Here is a 17,874-nt window from a genome sequence, read left to right as displayed (position 1 = left end):
ATAAATTAATTAAAATTATGAGTTTAGTATGTACTAAACGGGTTAATTATAACAAAATATTAAACATAAAGGTTTAAACTGTAAATTTATTTGGAATTGAATTTGAAATTTAAAATTTAAAATTTAAAATTTAAAAATTGATAGTCATTATGTAGGTTTAATTTATGGAAAGTAAATTAATGATATATTGAAATGAAAATTAAAGTAATGACAAGTGGAAAATAAATATATTTCAAATTATGACAAAATGACATGTGGCTAATCTTATGAGAAGACATGTGGCAAAATCATTTTCATTTATTAGAGTAGATTAGGTTACTACAACTTTGAAAATATAAAGAATGTGCAGTATATACTTTGACCATTTTACCACCATGCATCTAGTCAAAGAAATAAAACTGTACTTTCGTTTTTTTGATACATTTAACATCCTGCTTCAATTTAATTAAGATAAAATATGCGGTCTTGGTTTTTAATCAAACCTGTGATTTGTTTTCCATTGTTGCAAATCCATAAAAAAAAAAACAAAAAATTTAGCATTATCTGATTAGAAAAAAGAAAATGAAACACATTACCTTTTGAGAAAGATCATAGCAATAAAACATGATTCTCTTTTGGATGAGGCTAGAGTTTTCTTGATTAATCCTCTATTCTACACTACAAACTACAAAACACCACTCTGCCACTTACTTGTTCAACCCTTACCATGTAAATATTATATGCATAATACAGTGATAGATAATATCAATAATAAAACATGGATATAGATTTTCAAGTCTAACATCTTAATAAGAAAAATATTAAATACAGTTATAAATTCACTATAAGAAATGGGGCATTAGCAGCGACGCCTTTAGCGGCGACGCATGGCATTAGCGGCGACATGTAATTGATGTGTTACATGTCGCCGCTAATGGACACCTAATAGCGATTTGTGTCAAATGAGCCTCATCCGTTTGATTTGTTTTCAATCCAAGGGTTGTAACGGAAAGAAAAAAGGTGTTGACTTTTCCCTCTAGGGTGTCGCCGCTAATAGTTATTTGTCGTCGCTAATACCTATGCATCGCCGCTAAAGGTCATTACATATAACCCATCGTGTCTTCTCTTACCTATGAAACCTCCCAGCCGGCGACCAAGCGACTCCGACCATCCAACTCCCCCAGCCGCCAGTTCCTGTCACAAGACCGCCATCATCGCCGACCAAACCTCCATTACCGGTGACCTAGACCTCGATTACCGGCGACCTAGCTGCAATTCCGAAATTTTGACGATTGAAGGTCGAATTTCTCCCCATTTTCTATTATTCTTTTGTTTTGATGGTAATTTGGGTGATGAATATGTAGTATAATTTTCAGATTTTGTTTAGTTGAGTGATTATATTTGTATTTTGAGGTATGGAAGTGTTTATGCATTTTTAGGGATTATATATGTTTTTTCAGATTTATGCAACATTTTGTAAATGTTTTTTAGATTTATGTTTATCCTCAATGTGGTGTATTGGCTTGAAAATGAAATTAGGCATGAAATTTAAATTGGATGTATACATTTGTTTGATTTTGTATTTAGATGTATATATTTGTATGAAATTTAAATTGGATGTCTAAAATGGCAGGTGCTATTTGTAATGCCCTTCTTTCTAGGCTAAACATTAGTATGATGATGTAATAGTTAGGGTCAACAATTGTAACCTATTTTGAAATAATAAAAAGGAATTACTTGAATATTATGTGAATTATGTGATTTTATGTGCATTATATTTATTTATAAGATAAGATATAATAAATTAAGAATGAAAATAAACATCAAAAATAAAATAATAGATAAATCTAATATCTGTGAAGAAAGCTATAGTGATCGTGAAAATGATTCCGGAGATATAAAGAACGTCGAAACCCGAGTTATAACGAAGAAGTTATGACATGTCGAAGTTTTACGATTATAACCGGCACGACACTGCGTAACGTAAAAAGTGAATTTTTGATAAATTACTTTTTAGCCTTGGGGATCTAAATGAAAGTTGTAGTACATGTTAAACTGTCACACCCCCGAACCGTCAGAAAACAACAGCGGAAACGTCCAGGGGCAGGTGACATCATGCGTAGTATCACAACAGTTGTATCATAGCAAGCAAAGTAAACACGAGTTTACGGCCGTAAACTCGTCCTAGCCATGAACTCCATGTTTTCGAGTGAGGTTTCATGTTTTCGCATGATTTCCGGTTTATTCTGATTTGTATAAAGTACATATTATTTATTTAAAAACATAAAGTCTTTCCCAAACCAAGAAATTTGACGGAGTTTAATAAAACCCAAATTTTTATAAACGGAAATCGGGTAAAGATAACAGAAAAGTTTCGGGTTGTCACATAAACCGAGAACGTGCATAAAAAGAACGTCTAAATCTGACTTCGTACAAGGAAGTTATGATTTTTCTAAGATTTAACATAGTAATACACAGCCCGAAATTCAAATTACTGATCGATCGATTTTTAGCCGAGACAAACTAAACAAGAATTGAAGATTTCATTAATAGGAATTCAATGGTAAAATGAGAGTCGAAAACGGAGTATGTATGTAGAAGTTATGAATTTTGCACGGTCATTTAATAGTGTAATCTTCTCATACTATTCAATTTAAAATCAGTCAAGAGTTAGCCAGTGGAGTCAAAAGGAGAGTTGTAGATCATTTCAATACCTACGTTTGGATATAAAGAACGTCGAAAACGGAGCTCGTATACGAAAGTTACGGAATTTAGAATTCGGAAGGGTGCTGTTGTGAAATGGGTGACGTGGCACAATATGGGCAACTACTTATCCTCCATGTTTTGCCACCAGAATGGTGACACGTGGAACCTACTTGATGATTTTTTGGCTCAAACTCGACGAGTTTGGCCAAAATTCAGCCTATAAATAGCATGCGAGGGTGCCTTCATTTCTCACACCAAAACCCTATTATTTCTCTCTCTACACTCTCTCCGAGAAGAAGAGCTTGCGGCTCGGAAGTTTTGCCCCACAGAGCCCAGTTCCTAGCCAAACCCCCGGTAAGTGAGATATGCTTACCCTACTTTAAGTATAACTTATATTTAAATTTAGTATTGTTATTATGGACTTAAAATAAATATTTGGGCTAGTATTATGACTTATAAAAGTGTCATTATAATACATTTTTAACTACTCGTGGTACGAGGAATTTGGTTTGAAGGGTCGCATAGGGTTGTTGGATTTCAGAACAGCTATAACGCCAAAATGGTCCTGCCCTCCGGTTTTTCATGTCTGGATCCTGTCTATACTAGTAGTTGAGAAGTATTGTTTAACGCTTATATAAAAATAATAATACTAAGACTAATAACTAGTCATGGTAAATATTAGACTAAAATTTGGTGGTAATGATACTAGGTTTCGTCAAAGGAAAGTAAATTAATAGAAGCGAAGCACTGTCTGAGTTCGGAATCACCACCTTAACAGGTGAGTGCATAGTTACTTTCATCTTACACATTGATATGAATTATTTTATATAAATTACATGTTATGTGTGCATATTATCCGTTTTCCTTATCTGTGTTGGATGAACGTTTTATACATGTTTTAAATGATTTAAACTGTGTACGTATTTTATATCTACAAATATGTTGGGTAAAACATGGGTAGATGAAATAGTTGATGTGTGATGAAATAAAATGATGAGAGGCCACGATGTTGACGTTGATCTAGTCATCTAACGAAGTATAGATGACGACCACAGACTATTCTGGACAGTATAGTGGAACGCTAGTAGGCTCGCAACCTGTAGGTGCTTGTGAACGATGTGTTCATCGGTGTACTCCATCCCTCTCATGGTTGCCTTACGGACATTTATTGTTGAGGAACCCCTTAGCAGTAGTGTCCATCTCGATGAAAATCCTTAGGCTAGGTCCCTTATAATATATGCTTTAGGGATGTAAAGTGAGGATAATGAGAACGGGTAATCGAGTTGAATGATTTGATGAAAATAATTAAACTTATTTATTATGGGTTGAAAACCATATGTTCTCACTAGGCTCCCAAGCCTAACCCTCTCAGTTTCTTGTACTACAGGTAGTGGCACAATAGCATAGTTGTGATGACTTAATGAGGGATAATGGAATATAGGCCAGTAGATATGAATAAATGTTGTAAGGCCTATGTTGTTCTGTTTATGCTTTTGATCTGTATTGAAAATGACATCCCGAGGTTTTTAATATAATGAAATACATTTCTTCGTAAATGCTTTGATAAATTATTTATCATATTTTGGGAACAAATTCCGCAACACTTTCTTTAAAATGTTACTTTGTTTTTATTATAAAGCATAAACAAAAATAGGTCTTTTCTGGCCGTTAAAATGGGGATGTCACACTATTTAGTATGGTTGTAGGATTTCTAGACTTAAACTTAGAATGCTAAGCGATTATTGTGAGATGAGTGTTTGTTATATTTTAGACACAAGCACTATTTTATTTTAGGAAAGATGTCTAAAATGCTTTTATGTGGTAAATTATTTATGTTATAGCTATAAAGATGCCTTATATGCTATTATTTATTTGGATCTATGGTCTATTGCCGACCGGATCTGGAAACCTTATGTGTTCAAGATTCTAGACGTTCGACTACGATAGTAGAACTAGCATGTAATGTTTTGGAGTGATAAGGAAGATTTAGACGTCTAGCATAAATAAAGGTCTAAATTCGCCTAATTTGATGTATAGATCGAAATGGCAAGAACCTAAAGTGGAGTCAGAATTGCGAATGGAAACAAGAATCAACAACCTTAACCCTAAGTTATTGAGCAGGTACCTGTAGTAGCAGCTGCACCTGATCCAATCACTATGGACGGAGTGCAAGCAATGATCTAAATGATGTTGGATCGTCAAATGGAAGAAACAAGGTGTTTACTTCAATAGAATCAGGATGAACCTATGATGCCCGTTGAACATCATGAACAGAATGATGGACAATCGGAAGAAGGGAACTACAGTAGGACCGTTGGTCAAGCTGAACCGCCAGTGGTTAGAAGGAATAACCAAGATGGAGGAAATGACGTATGGGAATGCAAATACGAGGATTTCATGGCATCCAAACCACCGTGTCTTTCTGGAAGCCCTACACTGGTGGAAGTTATGGATGGGATCTCCGAGATGGAGACAGTGTTTGAGAGTTGCGAGTATAGCATCAGACAGAAGACCGCTCTTTGTGGTTCCCCTGTTAAAGTCTGGAGTACTGAGCAAGTGGAAGCTACTAGCTAATACGATGCCCAAGGGAGAAGCTAGCAAGATGTCTTGGGAAGTAACTACAGTAATGATGTCAATTTCATATATAAAAGAATCCTAGGCTATCAGACATCATATAATCAGGCAATTCTATCATGCAATTCCTGAAGATCCTTAGCCTATTACTAGCATGTTGTTCTAACATAACATATCATGACATAATCTTAAATAACTGTGTTGTAATTTGGGGTCAACTTACTGGCTCCAGCTGAACGTACACATCGCATCCTCCTTGTTTATTTTTTGAAAACTATTTGAAAATCATTTTAAAAATCTTTCTCCTTCGTTTGAGATTAGATTCACACGATTTTTCCTCCAATTCACTCAAACCAAGGCTCTGATAACAACTTCTAACATCCATAAAAATTTTAATAAAATTTAAGCTTTTCAAAACAACCCATTTATTAAAAAAGTGTTTACAAAACCGTTATTTCCAAAACCTTTATTTAAAACCGGAATCATTTACACTTAGTTTTCAAAACAACAACGTTATCATAGTTTCCCAGAAACCATAAGTGTGACGACCCGTTATTTTCATTATTGTAAAAGTCGAACTAAAGTCAAACATCTTATTTAGATCTATCTTATTTAAAGCAGATTTAAATTATAGATTGGTTTAAAACCTTTAATTAGAAGTGTTGCATGAATTAGAAGTGATTTGCATGGAACCAAGAACCTTCGCATGAACTGCAAACCCTCGCATAACTTGAGACTTCGGACCGTAAACAGTTCACAGCTGCAAACGGTTTGCAGCTGCAAACGAGGTTCATGGTGGAGAACCCACTCCTCGAATCGTAAACTCCATTCTTATCCATTCGGTGTGGAGACCAATGAAGGTGTCCCTGTTGGATTAGTGTCTAAGTCCATAACTATTTTGGTATGTACTTGACCCGATGGTGCATGGTCCTTTTGGATTGGCTTCACCAAAGCAACTTGATAGGATGAATTATGGAGAGAGAGAGAGAGAAAGAGAGAGAGGATTAATTATGAATTATTAATATATTATGAGAATAATATATTAAAGGAGAAATCATATTGTTTAATTAATATTAGTTAATAATTAATTAAGAACTAATTTTGTGGCTAAAAGACATTAATTAAATAAAGGGGACTGGAACTGTCAATTGTGTGATAGTTGAATATTGGGCTAATAGACTCCATAGAGGATGGAGTGGACAAATTCTATGGGGAAACCCATTAGAAATCGTCCAAGGCCTCTAAGGAGGGAGTCCATGGGATTCTTAGGGCCTAAGCAGTCCAATTAGGGTTTACTTGTTAGATAACCCTAATAGCCTCACTATTTAAAGGACCCTTGAGACTCAAAGACGTGGTGAACTGATTCTTTAGGGTTTCAACACGTTTTTGGTGCCTCCTCTCTTCTCATTCTTCATCCTCTTGCTCTTGGTGTTTGTGAGCCATTAGAGGAGTGACACTTGTGACTCTATGCTTTCTAAAGCCATTACAAGGAGGATTTGAGATTGTTATTGCTACATAACAATCAAGGTAAGATCTAAACCCCATTCTTATGTTAATATTGATTATTACATGCTAGATCTAGGGTTTAAAGTCTTGGATGAATTGCATGTATAATAGAGAAACCTAGATCCAAGCATTAGGGTTTGCATGAGCACATAGGATGTTCTTATGACCAAAACCCATCAGTGGTATCAGAGCCAGGTTGGTTTCTATTGTATTGATGCCTTGTTTATTTGTTCAAGCTTTAAAATCGATTTTCATGCTTTCTGTCTGATGAACTCGACGAGTTCCATGAGGAACTCGACGAGTTCCAAAGTGGACTCGACGAGTTTAGCTGTCAGACAGATGGATTTTCGAGATTTCTGCCTATTTTGACTTAGGATAATTGCCATAATTGTTTCAAATTAATAAAATACGATTTTTATTGATTCCTTATGATTATCCTTCTCAAAATAAAAGATTTTTGTCATCTAATTAGATAATTGTTACCTTATTTGATAAATGTTAAATTATTTAAATTATTTGGTCATTATCTTGCATGAAATTGGATTAGGTCAAATTTAGATAATCATTAAATTAATTGTTTAATTTAAATTATTTGCTATTTGATCCTTTGTGTTTTGAAAAGTTTCAAAACTTGCCCTCAAGTTTTGGAATTTAAATTTTTGATTAAAAGGTTTGATTTTGAAATATTTAAATTCTAAACCCTAATGATTTGAAATGTTTCAAAACTTGCCCTCAAGTTTTGGAATTTAAATTTTAATTAAAAAGTTTAATTTTAAAATGTTAAATTCTAAAACCCTAAGTTTTGAAAAAGTTCAAATTGCACCCTTATGGTTTTATTAAATTAATTAAGTGTATAATTAAAAGAGAGTTAATAAATCCATAGTGATATGGTTTACATTTAATTAAATTAAAAGTATAATTTATTAAACTAGACCACCTAGTGTTTTAAAAGTGTAAAATACACCTTTATACTATATATAACATTAAAAGTCTAATATTATATATGTATAACTTAAACTGCTAGTCTTACCGTTAGTAGGCCTCATTCACGAAGCCGATCTATAAAGGGGGTATAAGGTTATGGCCTATAAAATGGTCGTTTAATGGGTGTCCACTCTCACCCACCGCTTCCTTGATTGGTCTCACCCACCGCTTCCTTGATTGGTGGAGGGTCGTTAGCCGAACGGGTAGGATAGGGCAAACCCTTTCCATTAAAATTATAATGAAGTATAAAGTAACTAAATATTTTATACAAAATTCCCAATCTTAGTTACTTTAGGCAAAAGTGAATTTGATGCAATTCCTTGAAATTACACTTTGTACCCTTGCGAAGACGTTAGTGGAGCGTGTGTGGTTAACCGGCACACTAAATGGTTCTAAGAAAAGGTAGCAAAGGGTGACTCAATGTTTGTCATAGTTCAGTAGAGCGTGTGTGGTTAACCAGCACATCGAATAGGTGACTGTAACATTGGGGGCACCATGTAAGTTTGCATGGTTATCCACACCCTGTTTAGTGATCCTCGTCATCCCAGTCACAAATCGAGGGGCATATCGAGATTTAAACATGCCATTGAAAAGTTCAATGAATCTCAAAGGATCTAGGAGTTTTTCAATACATTTAAAACCTAATCTCTTTTTCGTTTTTCATGGTGGAAAATTAGTGAATCGTCATTCACTTACCTTCAAATGTTTTGCAATTCGGGTTACGGCATCCCTCTCCCAAGTTGTGGAATATTGTGTTGGGTCCTAGCCTTAATATCTCATTTGGGTGATTTATTAAGGACTCAATCGATCAACTAGCTTGAATTTTTCTCCCGTTTTGTAGATGTCAAAGTATGACAACTACGGTCTTCCCAAATCTCGTGGAACAAGCTTTCCACATGAAGATGATATTCCACGATTCGATCGAGGAACACGAGATCATGCTTCACTTCCTCCACCTCCTCCTATTGTTCTCCCTAACCCACAATTCAAAGGCTTGAAAAGTTCAAACTCACTCAATACCTTTTGGCAAGTAAACATGAAGAAGGAAAGTCAGTGTGTGCACACGTCCTAGAGATGAAGTCACACATTAATAGGTTAAGAATGTTGGGGTCCGTTGTCTGTGAGGAGCTGGCTGTTGACTGGGTTCTTCAGTCGCTTCCTGACTCATATAGTAAGTTCGTAAGAGAGTACTATATGATTAACCACGACATGTCCCTCATCGATCTCACCTATATGCTTATTGCTGCTGAATCAGCAATGATTTGGCGCACTAGAAAAGCAAAGTTGATTGGTGGATCTACCTTCCATACCTTTATGGATATAGGCAATGGAAACGAAAGGCATGCCATGGTCGAAAATTTTGATCATAAGAGAAAGGAAAAGTCTGAAGTAGTTCCGTGTGTTGTTCCAAAAGAGTCAATTTGCTTTTATTGCCAAGAGAAAGGGCATTGGAGACGAAGCTGCATAGTATACCTGAGAGATCTAAGAGATGGGAGAGTCAAGATGTATGACTCTACTTCAGGTAAACTCCACTATCTAACTCCATTAAGTTCCTATTCATTGATTCTTAATACATAATGTGATAAGATTGCGGGATCAGTGAAAAGATAGGAAGCTTAATGGAAGAGCAAGATGAGTTTGATCACGAAGAAATGGATCACAATCGCATGGATTTGAAGATCAGATTTTGAGCTTAAGAAAGTTATGATAGAGTTGTTAGGAATATTTGATTACATAGTTTTTTAGTTGATTTTGCATTGTAAGGACATATTTTTCCGTTGCTTTTATGAATAAAATAAAATTTTGATTTATCTTATTTATGTATATCCTTGCAATGAAATCGTTGTGAAAAATTAATGTTTATGTATTTCTATAAATGGATGTGATCCTTAGTTATGTTATTTATGGTAGTGTCGTAATTTTCTAAGTAAGGAAAGATTCTTATCGCCCATGTTTCAATTGGACAAAAGCTTGGAATCATATGATTTGAATCATGTGATGTATGGAAATCTTGGTACTTAGGAGATTAAGACTAATTCCTTGATCACACAAGTATGTGAGTCAATTGAAGGACTAAAGGAATAGAACACAATGTTGTGTACTAGTCAAGTACACCACAAATAACAATAAGACTATTCGTCATAATTTACTAAAAGTCTAGTAAATGTGGCTATACTTACAAGATTAAGTGTAATTTTGAATCATTGAAAAGTTTCAATGAATAGCAGAACGAATAAGAAGAATCAATGAAGGCAGAAAGATAAAAGTTTCTCCAATCTAAGAAGAAGGGAGAGTACTTTTGTATCAGATTTTATGATCGTCTTAATGATTAAGAACCATATCACAATTGATCCTCTAAGGACATCTTAGTACACTAGTATGGCTAAGAAGAGGAATCAGAAATTGTTGAAATGTTTAAATCAAAAGGATGAGTCATACTTCGTTCCAAAATCAAGTCTTAGAATCGTATTCCAAGATTGTGAATTGAGTAACACACACTCATCAAATGTGAAGTAGAAATTGTTTTTCCTACTCTTACACATTTGAATTTGGTATGTTGTGATGTCTTGAAGAAGCCAAAGACCAACTAAGACCAAATGTGTGTAATGTTTTGTGTTGATATAGACACACACTAACTCTTGGATATTTGTTTATCAAGAAATGTTCTTGATAAGAGAATCTAATATGTCAAGAGGTCAGTGGGAGTCTGAAGATCTTGAAAGGATTCAAGAATTAATCAAGAGTAAACACTAGCGCACGACTTGAGGTTTGTAACCTATCGTGTTGAGAAAATTCTATTTCTGTGCCAATGCTGTTGAGTGATTATGCATATGAGTTCTACGAGTTCTCAATAGACTACATAAGGCAAACACCTTGTTCAATGAAAGTACATTGACTGGCATAGGTGAGCTGGTAGATAACTTGGAAGCAATGGTGGGACCCTTGATGGCAAGAAATTAAGAATGAACAAGTTCTGTCCATAAGAGTTTGAATTTGCCACAAAAATTATCTTTCAGTTATGGTAATGGCAAATTCACATGGATAGGAACACATACACCATAAAATCTAAGTGTCATAAGGTTTCTCTCCTTCATGAAAATGATTGTGAGGAAAAACTTTCACTAAGAGAGATTTTAAGGAGATAGCAACTATGTAAATTGCATTCTCAAATTCGATTATGATTACGACATCCCTTTTCATAGTTCGAATTGTGAGATATGGCAATTAGTCTAAACATTTAGGACTTAGTAAGATAAGTTCTTAATTAGTTTAGACACACATATGAGCTGTCTAAGGAAAGGTGTGTGATTTTGAGAAGCTTAGATAAAGGCTTATCGAAGCATATCGTATTAGAAACAATGAACTTTGGAAGTTAATAAGTATTGATTCGTAGAAGTTTAGCTGCTTTCTAAATACGTGTCAAAGCTAGTGGGAGCATAAGGGTTATGCTGGAATGAATATAATCATCATGTTAGTGGGAGCATGATTATTAATTAAGTATTGCAAGTTGGCAATATTAATTATAGAAAAAAAAAGTTTCACTTTGCAAGGTTGCAGGGGTTGAAGAGATGTTTTTGCTATAATTAAGGGAGAGAATGTTATACTTCGTTTTCAATCTAAAAGCTTAGATCGAGAAATTTAATTGTATTTAGTCAAGTGTATATTTATTATTTGCATTCTCAAAATACGATTATGATTACGGCATCCCTCTTCATAGTTCGAATTTTTTAGAACACGGCAAATAGAAATATTATGACGATATTATAGTAAGAAACTGGTAAAGTATCATGTTTTTATTATGAATTGCATCCCATACGCTTCGGGTATAGGATCAATTGCATATTCTATAATATTCAACCATTCTAAAATTTTCCAAATGTCTGGGGCATTTAGAGGGAAAAAGGAAATAGAACCGGTTTTGACTAAAATAATTAAACAACTGCCAAGGAAAATCTAAGGTTCGCCAAGGATTGGTCGCTCGTGGACAGTTGAAAGTATAGTCATGGATGAACCATATTGACATTATTATGAATAGACAAGATTCTATTTATAATGAGTTGTCATATGGAAAATATGGAAATATTTCCATATTGGGTGTTGGATATCGAGAATCAATGTCTAGATTAGAAACTTTTATGCAAGAAGGATGTTCAAAGGAATGTACTTTGAATATGAGACTTCATGACTATGGAATTGTCTTGTAACAATCTCTAATAGAGCATTTTGTAATTTCGTTGGCCGAGTCATGGTGACTTTTATGTCGTGACATTACGAAATGACCGTTGCATAAAATGTTAGAATCTAACATATTCTAGTAGTGGCGAGAATTTTGTATTCTTACACTAATGGATTTGGAATTATGAAATGGGTATGATTGAAAATGTTATTCAATTATACTATTTCAAAAAGTAAGGACCATAGGTAAAGATAATGTGCATGCTAGCTAAGAGCATGTAGGGCTGGCAATTCTTGACACGACCCATGACACGACACGAAATAAATGGGTTTGGGTTGAGTTTTTCAACCCGCCAACCCGTTTGTTAAACGGGTCATACATGGGTTTCTCAAAAAATAAACAGGTTGACCCGCCAACCCGTTTATATACTCAATAAAAAAATTATTTTATTTTTAAATCTATTTATATATCAAGTATTAATATTTAATAAGTATTATATAATATATACCATTGATTCATAGACCATTTGACTATTTTGACATTTTGACTCGTGGTGGATGGTCTAAGGTCATAAGTCGTAACCTCTAAGGCTAAGTCTATAACATGTTTCTATAAATGCTTTTAATTTTCATTTGGATGTTTAAGACTTAAATGTCTAAAATTTGGACCCACAAACCAAAATATGACCCACGAACCCGCCAACCTGTGAACCCGTATAAATAAATGGGTTGACGGGTCATATATGAGTTTATGTTCCAAACCCGCCAACCCATGACCTGTATATTTAAGCGGATTGTGTTTGGGTTGGCATATTTTGACCTGCCAACCCGCGACATGTCAACCCGAACACGACACGATTGCCAGGCCTAAGAGCATGGGACAATTGTTGCTATAATTCAAGTAAGAAGTTGATTACCTGAAACAACAAATAACGAGTAATCAAGATGGTGATTAAATAAAATGTTTTATTTATACCCAGAGTTTGGGAGCATATGGGATTAATATTATTCTTGTGTTTCACTTTGCATGTTTTGACTTCCTGAATAATTAAATTATTTCAGAATAATCAAATTATTTGAATGGTTCGCAGTCGTTCATATGTTGGAAGTAGGTATGAATGAAGATTGTTGTGAATTGGTGTATGGATTGTCTAAAGTGTATTAGACATAAGAAAATGTTTGCTGCAACGTTCATGAGTGCTTATGAATATGATTTGAGCATTGGATTAAACCCACGCTTACTTGGATCGCTTCATGGATTTTATCACGAGTGATTGGTGAGACGATAATATCTTATATTCTTGAAACCAAGAAGTGTGAGTTGTATCTTGCGAGTCGGTTACACATTGATTATATGTAAACACGTCAGTAACTTGGTGTTATAAAACATATTGTTGTGTGTTATTCGATGAGTGAGTGCAAGAAAGCATTGAATCAAAGTTTATCCGTTCCTTTTATCCAAAGTGGGATGAAAGCGATATATGTGGGCCCCTCGATGATTTAGTGATGACACCTAAGTGATTGGCCAAGCCGGGACTAATTTGATGTGTTCAATTGTAGTCTATTGTCAGTCGTCATAAATCAGAAATCAAGAAACAACACGTAGACAGAGAGAATGATTTAAATCCATGTCTCAGTCTATATGATATCTAGAATGGATGAATATATGATCGCTTATCTAAAGGACGCGCTTCTGATAGGATCAGAGTTGATAGCGGCTTTTGAAAGCTACGATTGCGGATCAGGATCTGAAGTCATACGCATAATAGTTATTAGACTTATCCAAGTGGGAGACTATTGGATTAGTGTCTAAGTCCATAACTATTTTGGTATGTAATTGACCCGATGGTGCATGGTCCTTCTGGGTTGCCTTCACCAAAGCAACTTGATTGAATGAATTATGGAGAGAGAGGATTAATTATGATTTATTAATATATTATGAGAATAATATATTAAAGGAGAAATCATATTGTTTAATTAATATTAGTCAATAATTAATTAAGAATTAATTTTGTGGCTAAAAGACATTAATTAAATAAAGGGGACTGGAACTGTCAATTGTGTGATAGTTGAATATTGGGCTAATGGACTCCATAGAGGATGGAGTGGACGAATTCTATGGGGAAACCCATTAGAAATCATCCAAGGCCTCTAAGGAGGGAGTCCATGGGATTCTTAGGGCCTAAGCAGTCCAATTAGGGTTTACTTGTTAGATAACCCTAATAGCCTCACTATTTAAAGGACCCTTGAGACTCAAAGACGTGGTGAACTGATTCTTTAGGGTTTCAACACGTTTTTGGTGCCTCCTCTCTTCTCATTCTTCATCATCTTGCTCTTGGTGTTTGTGAGCCATTAGAGGAGTGACACTTGTGACTCTATGCTTTCTAAATCCATTACAAGGAGGATTTGAGATTGTTATTGCTACATAACAATCAAGGTAAGATCTAAACCCCATTCTTATGTTAATATTGACTATCACATGCTAGATCTAGGGTTTAAAGTCTTGGATGAATTGCATGTACAATAGAGAAACCTAGATCCAAGCATTAGGGTTTACATGAGCACATAGGATGTTCTTATGGCCAAAACCCATCAATCCCATCATTTTTGACCCTATATAGGGGTTGAACCGTAAACTCCCCCTCACTTCTTCAATTCCAGCTGAAAACTCACCCTTCACACTTAAGAACACCAACCGAAAACCCTCATTCTCTCTCAACTATCGTCCTTCTTCCTTTGAATCTTCTTAGGATCTTGCTTAGATCTTCAAGTGTTCTTCACTCATCAAGATCATTGGGCACTAAACCCTTGAATGTCCTTCATTTCTTTAAGAACACCTAACCGTGAAACCAAGAACACCAGGATCTTCTTGGGCCGTAAACTCCAAGGCTGGCCGTGAACTCCTAGCAGCCTTCCATTTTGCTTCTAACACTCTTATTTGTAAGTTAAACTTACAAATTAGTCCAATTCCTTATCATTCTTGATAAGTTAAGAACTAACTTGAAGATCGATTAGATCTATAAAACAGGTAAAGTAATAAAGAAGTAAACAGCAAGAACACAATAATGGATCAAACGATGTCGAATGATTAATAAATAATCCTCAGAAGAGCTCGATAAAGAACTTCAACTGTAGAGGATTAGGGTTTACAAGAACGATAAAAAATATAAACTGTGAACTATCGTAATCACTATCGTCTTCTTGATCATTTTCTTAACATGCATGCAAGCACATTATTATATAGTAAACCCTACAAGCTCACGGTTGGACAGGCCCAAACCGGAGTGCAAAACATAGACTATAAAACGAGCCCAATGACGCAATACAAACAAAACTATGCTACCCAACAATCTCCCCCTTTGCGTCAATTGGAGCGAGATCATTACTTCTTGCTTGGGCCAGCAGCAGCAGGAACCTTCTTCTTTACAGTCTGAAACAGACGCGAAATAAGGACAAGTATCGTCTGTCTGAATCGGATGTACCACTGAATCATATCGTCGAAGTATTTGATATCATCCGCTGTATTCTCTTTACACCGATGGATGATCCCCAGCACATGCTCAAGACAAGCAGTGGTATAAAGATGTTTATCCGCTAAGGCAAAGAGACATTTCTGTCCTTCAGCCCTAGTGAACATGACCGAATTTCTCCTTGGGTCAATCTTTCCCATCTTCATCTGGTTCAGATCACTGGCCGAGCGAACAGGAGAGATCTTCGGTTTCTTCTTGAAGACATTGGCAATCTCCTGATCCATCAGGGCGACCTCCATGATATAGCACACCAACATCCTTTTGAGATGGTCTATGATCGGACCATATTCAGCTTCATTCGTCAAAAGGATGTTGTGCAGAACGATCCAGTCATGGGGGTTGAGGTTCGGTAGATCTGCTAAAGAGATGAGATGTTCGGTTTTTGCAGACCCTCGGATCACCCTGAACCGAACGTTGATGAATCTCCCTTCAGTGTAAGGCTTTAGCACCCGAACGTTGACGATCTTCTGAGCGCTCCAGGTTTGGTACTGGGGTTGAGCGGCCTTCAGATAGAACTCGATTAATTCCCGATCAACCTCCGGATGAGGATGAGGGACTTCAGCAACGTTGGCGAAGGCGTGGAAGATAAACGCCTTTCGGGTTAAGGGCATGTCGAACTGCGAGTCGAAAGAGTTGTAGCAGTCGAAGGAGATCACCGGTTCGAGCCATAGGATGCTCGGAGTATCGATAGCCTCCTTTATCATTCTCTCTCGAGTCCAAGCAGGGAAAAGAGTCTTCCTGCTCTCGAGGAGATCGTGGGCTTCTTTTTGTTTGCGTTCAGCTTCTCGCGCCACACGAACACTCTCATCATCAACATTGCGACTATTTTTGTGTTTCAGCAAGTCAGCAATGGTTTCTTGATCATCATCCTCTTCATCCTCAACTATCTTCTTTCCTTTATCCTTCACACCCGAACCAGAAGTTTGACCTGTAGGAGGAGGTTCGGTTGTGTGAGCAACTTTTGAGGAAGGAGGTGGTTTCGATCCAGACTTCACTTCTCCCCCTTGTTTCGGAGTGGAAACGAAACTAGGTAGCCCTTCAATTTTACTGAGCAGGTCCAGGGCAGGAGCAAGTTTTTCTACAAGAGTTCGCCTCACAGAGTGGTTCAGGATCGGATCATGTGCTTCCAGGATGTTGGATATCGCTGAGTGTACATCCGAAACACACGTCTTGATGACCTCCCGTTCGGATCGAAGAGCGTCAAGTTGTTGCTGAGAGTTGGAAAGCTGAGCACTCTTGACCTTGAGGGCGGTGGTTTTGCTCGCAAGAACATACATGATGGAGAGGAAGAGTCGACTGGAGCCGTCTGAACCTGAGCTCCGTTCTGAGAGACCCTTGAAGAGGACAGTGAACATTCCGTTCCACTGTGGCGGCAAACATGACTTTTTGAACTTAGCAACGGAGGTGAGCGCCTCCGTGTACCCCATGTTATAGAACATAATGTAGAGGTGGCCCAACGGAATTGTCTCCGCATTAACCCTTGAAGGGTCAGCAGCAAACCGTAGCAATGAGCCAAATCGTTGCCTGGAAATCGAGGCTTTGTGATCAGAAACCTCGAAGAAAATTCTATCGACTGCTTTGTCATAATGTGCAGTCGCATAGATCTGCGATAAAATCTCCATGGGCATTGTTTCCACCCTAGAAAGTGCGGGTGCAATGGGCGAGTATTTCAGGCACTCAATGATTGGGTACATGTAGGAATCGTACGCCTGAGGGGTTAAATCGATCACCAAACACTGTTGAGGGCGAATGGGAAGGATGTGGGAAGTAGCGTGAACAGACGATAATTCTGCCATTGTTGAAGTTGGGAAGAAGATGATGAACAGTGAGGTTGCAGGGAATTTTTGCTCTCTTGGGAATTTGGATGCGGTAAAGAGGTAAAAGGGAGATGAGGTCGCCTTTTATAGTGGGTGAAAGGAGAGAGAAAAATCTGTTCAAATCTTCTATCGAAATACGAAAGGTTTTCCTCAGAATTTGACTGATGCATGACAGTTAAGGTATGTGATGATCACGCATGAGAGAGAGTGTCAGATTCCTTGGAACACGCCGCCCAACAAGCGTCGTTTCTGAAGAAACCGTTTCAAATTCACACGCGCCTTTCTGTGCTAGAGAGGAACCGCTTCAATTTCGCACACGCGTCCACGACGTCAGTTAAAGAGTGGACGTTTCAAATTCGCATGCGTCCCTTTTTACCGCCGGTTGAAATTCAATCCATTAGACTCCCGCCTGAGTCAGCATCCCTTCATCTTATCCTTGTAACGTCATCTTTTGAATGATACGCCCACGTGGATTAATTTTGACCACGTCTTTATTATTAATCACCGATCCAATGAAAAAGCCTGTAATTATTAGTACTAGAATTTTGGAAAATCAAAGATTTTCGTGCTAAGGGTGTAAAAAGAAAAGAAATAAAGCAAAT

This window comes from Lactuca sativa, chromosome 4 (genome assembly GCF_002870075.4).
Source record: "Lactuca sativa cultivar Salinas chromosome 4, Lsat_Salinas_v11, whole genome shotgun sequence".
In the NCBI taxonomy this organism is placed as follows: domain Eukaryota; kingdom Viridiplantae; phylum Streptophyta; class Magnoliopsida; order Asterales; family Asteraceae; genus Lactuca; species Lactuca sativa.
Note: the sequence above shows the minus strand (reverse complement) of the source record.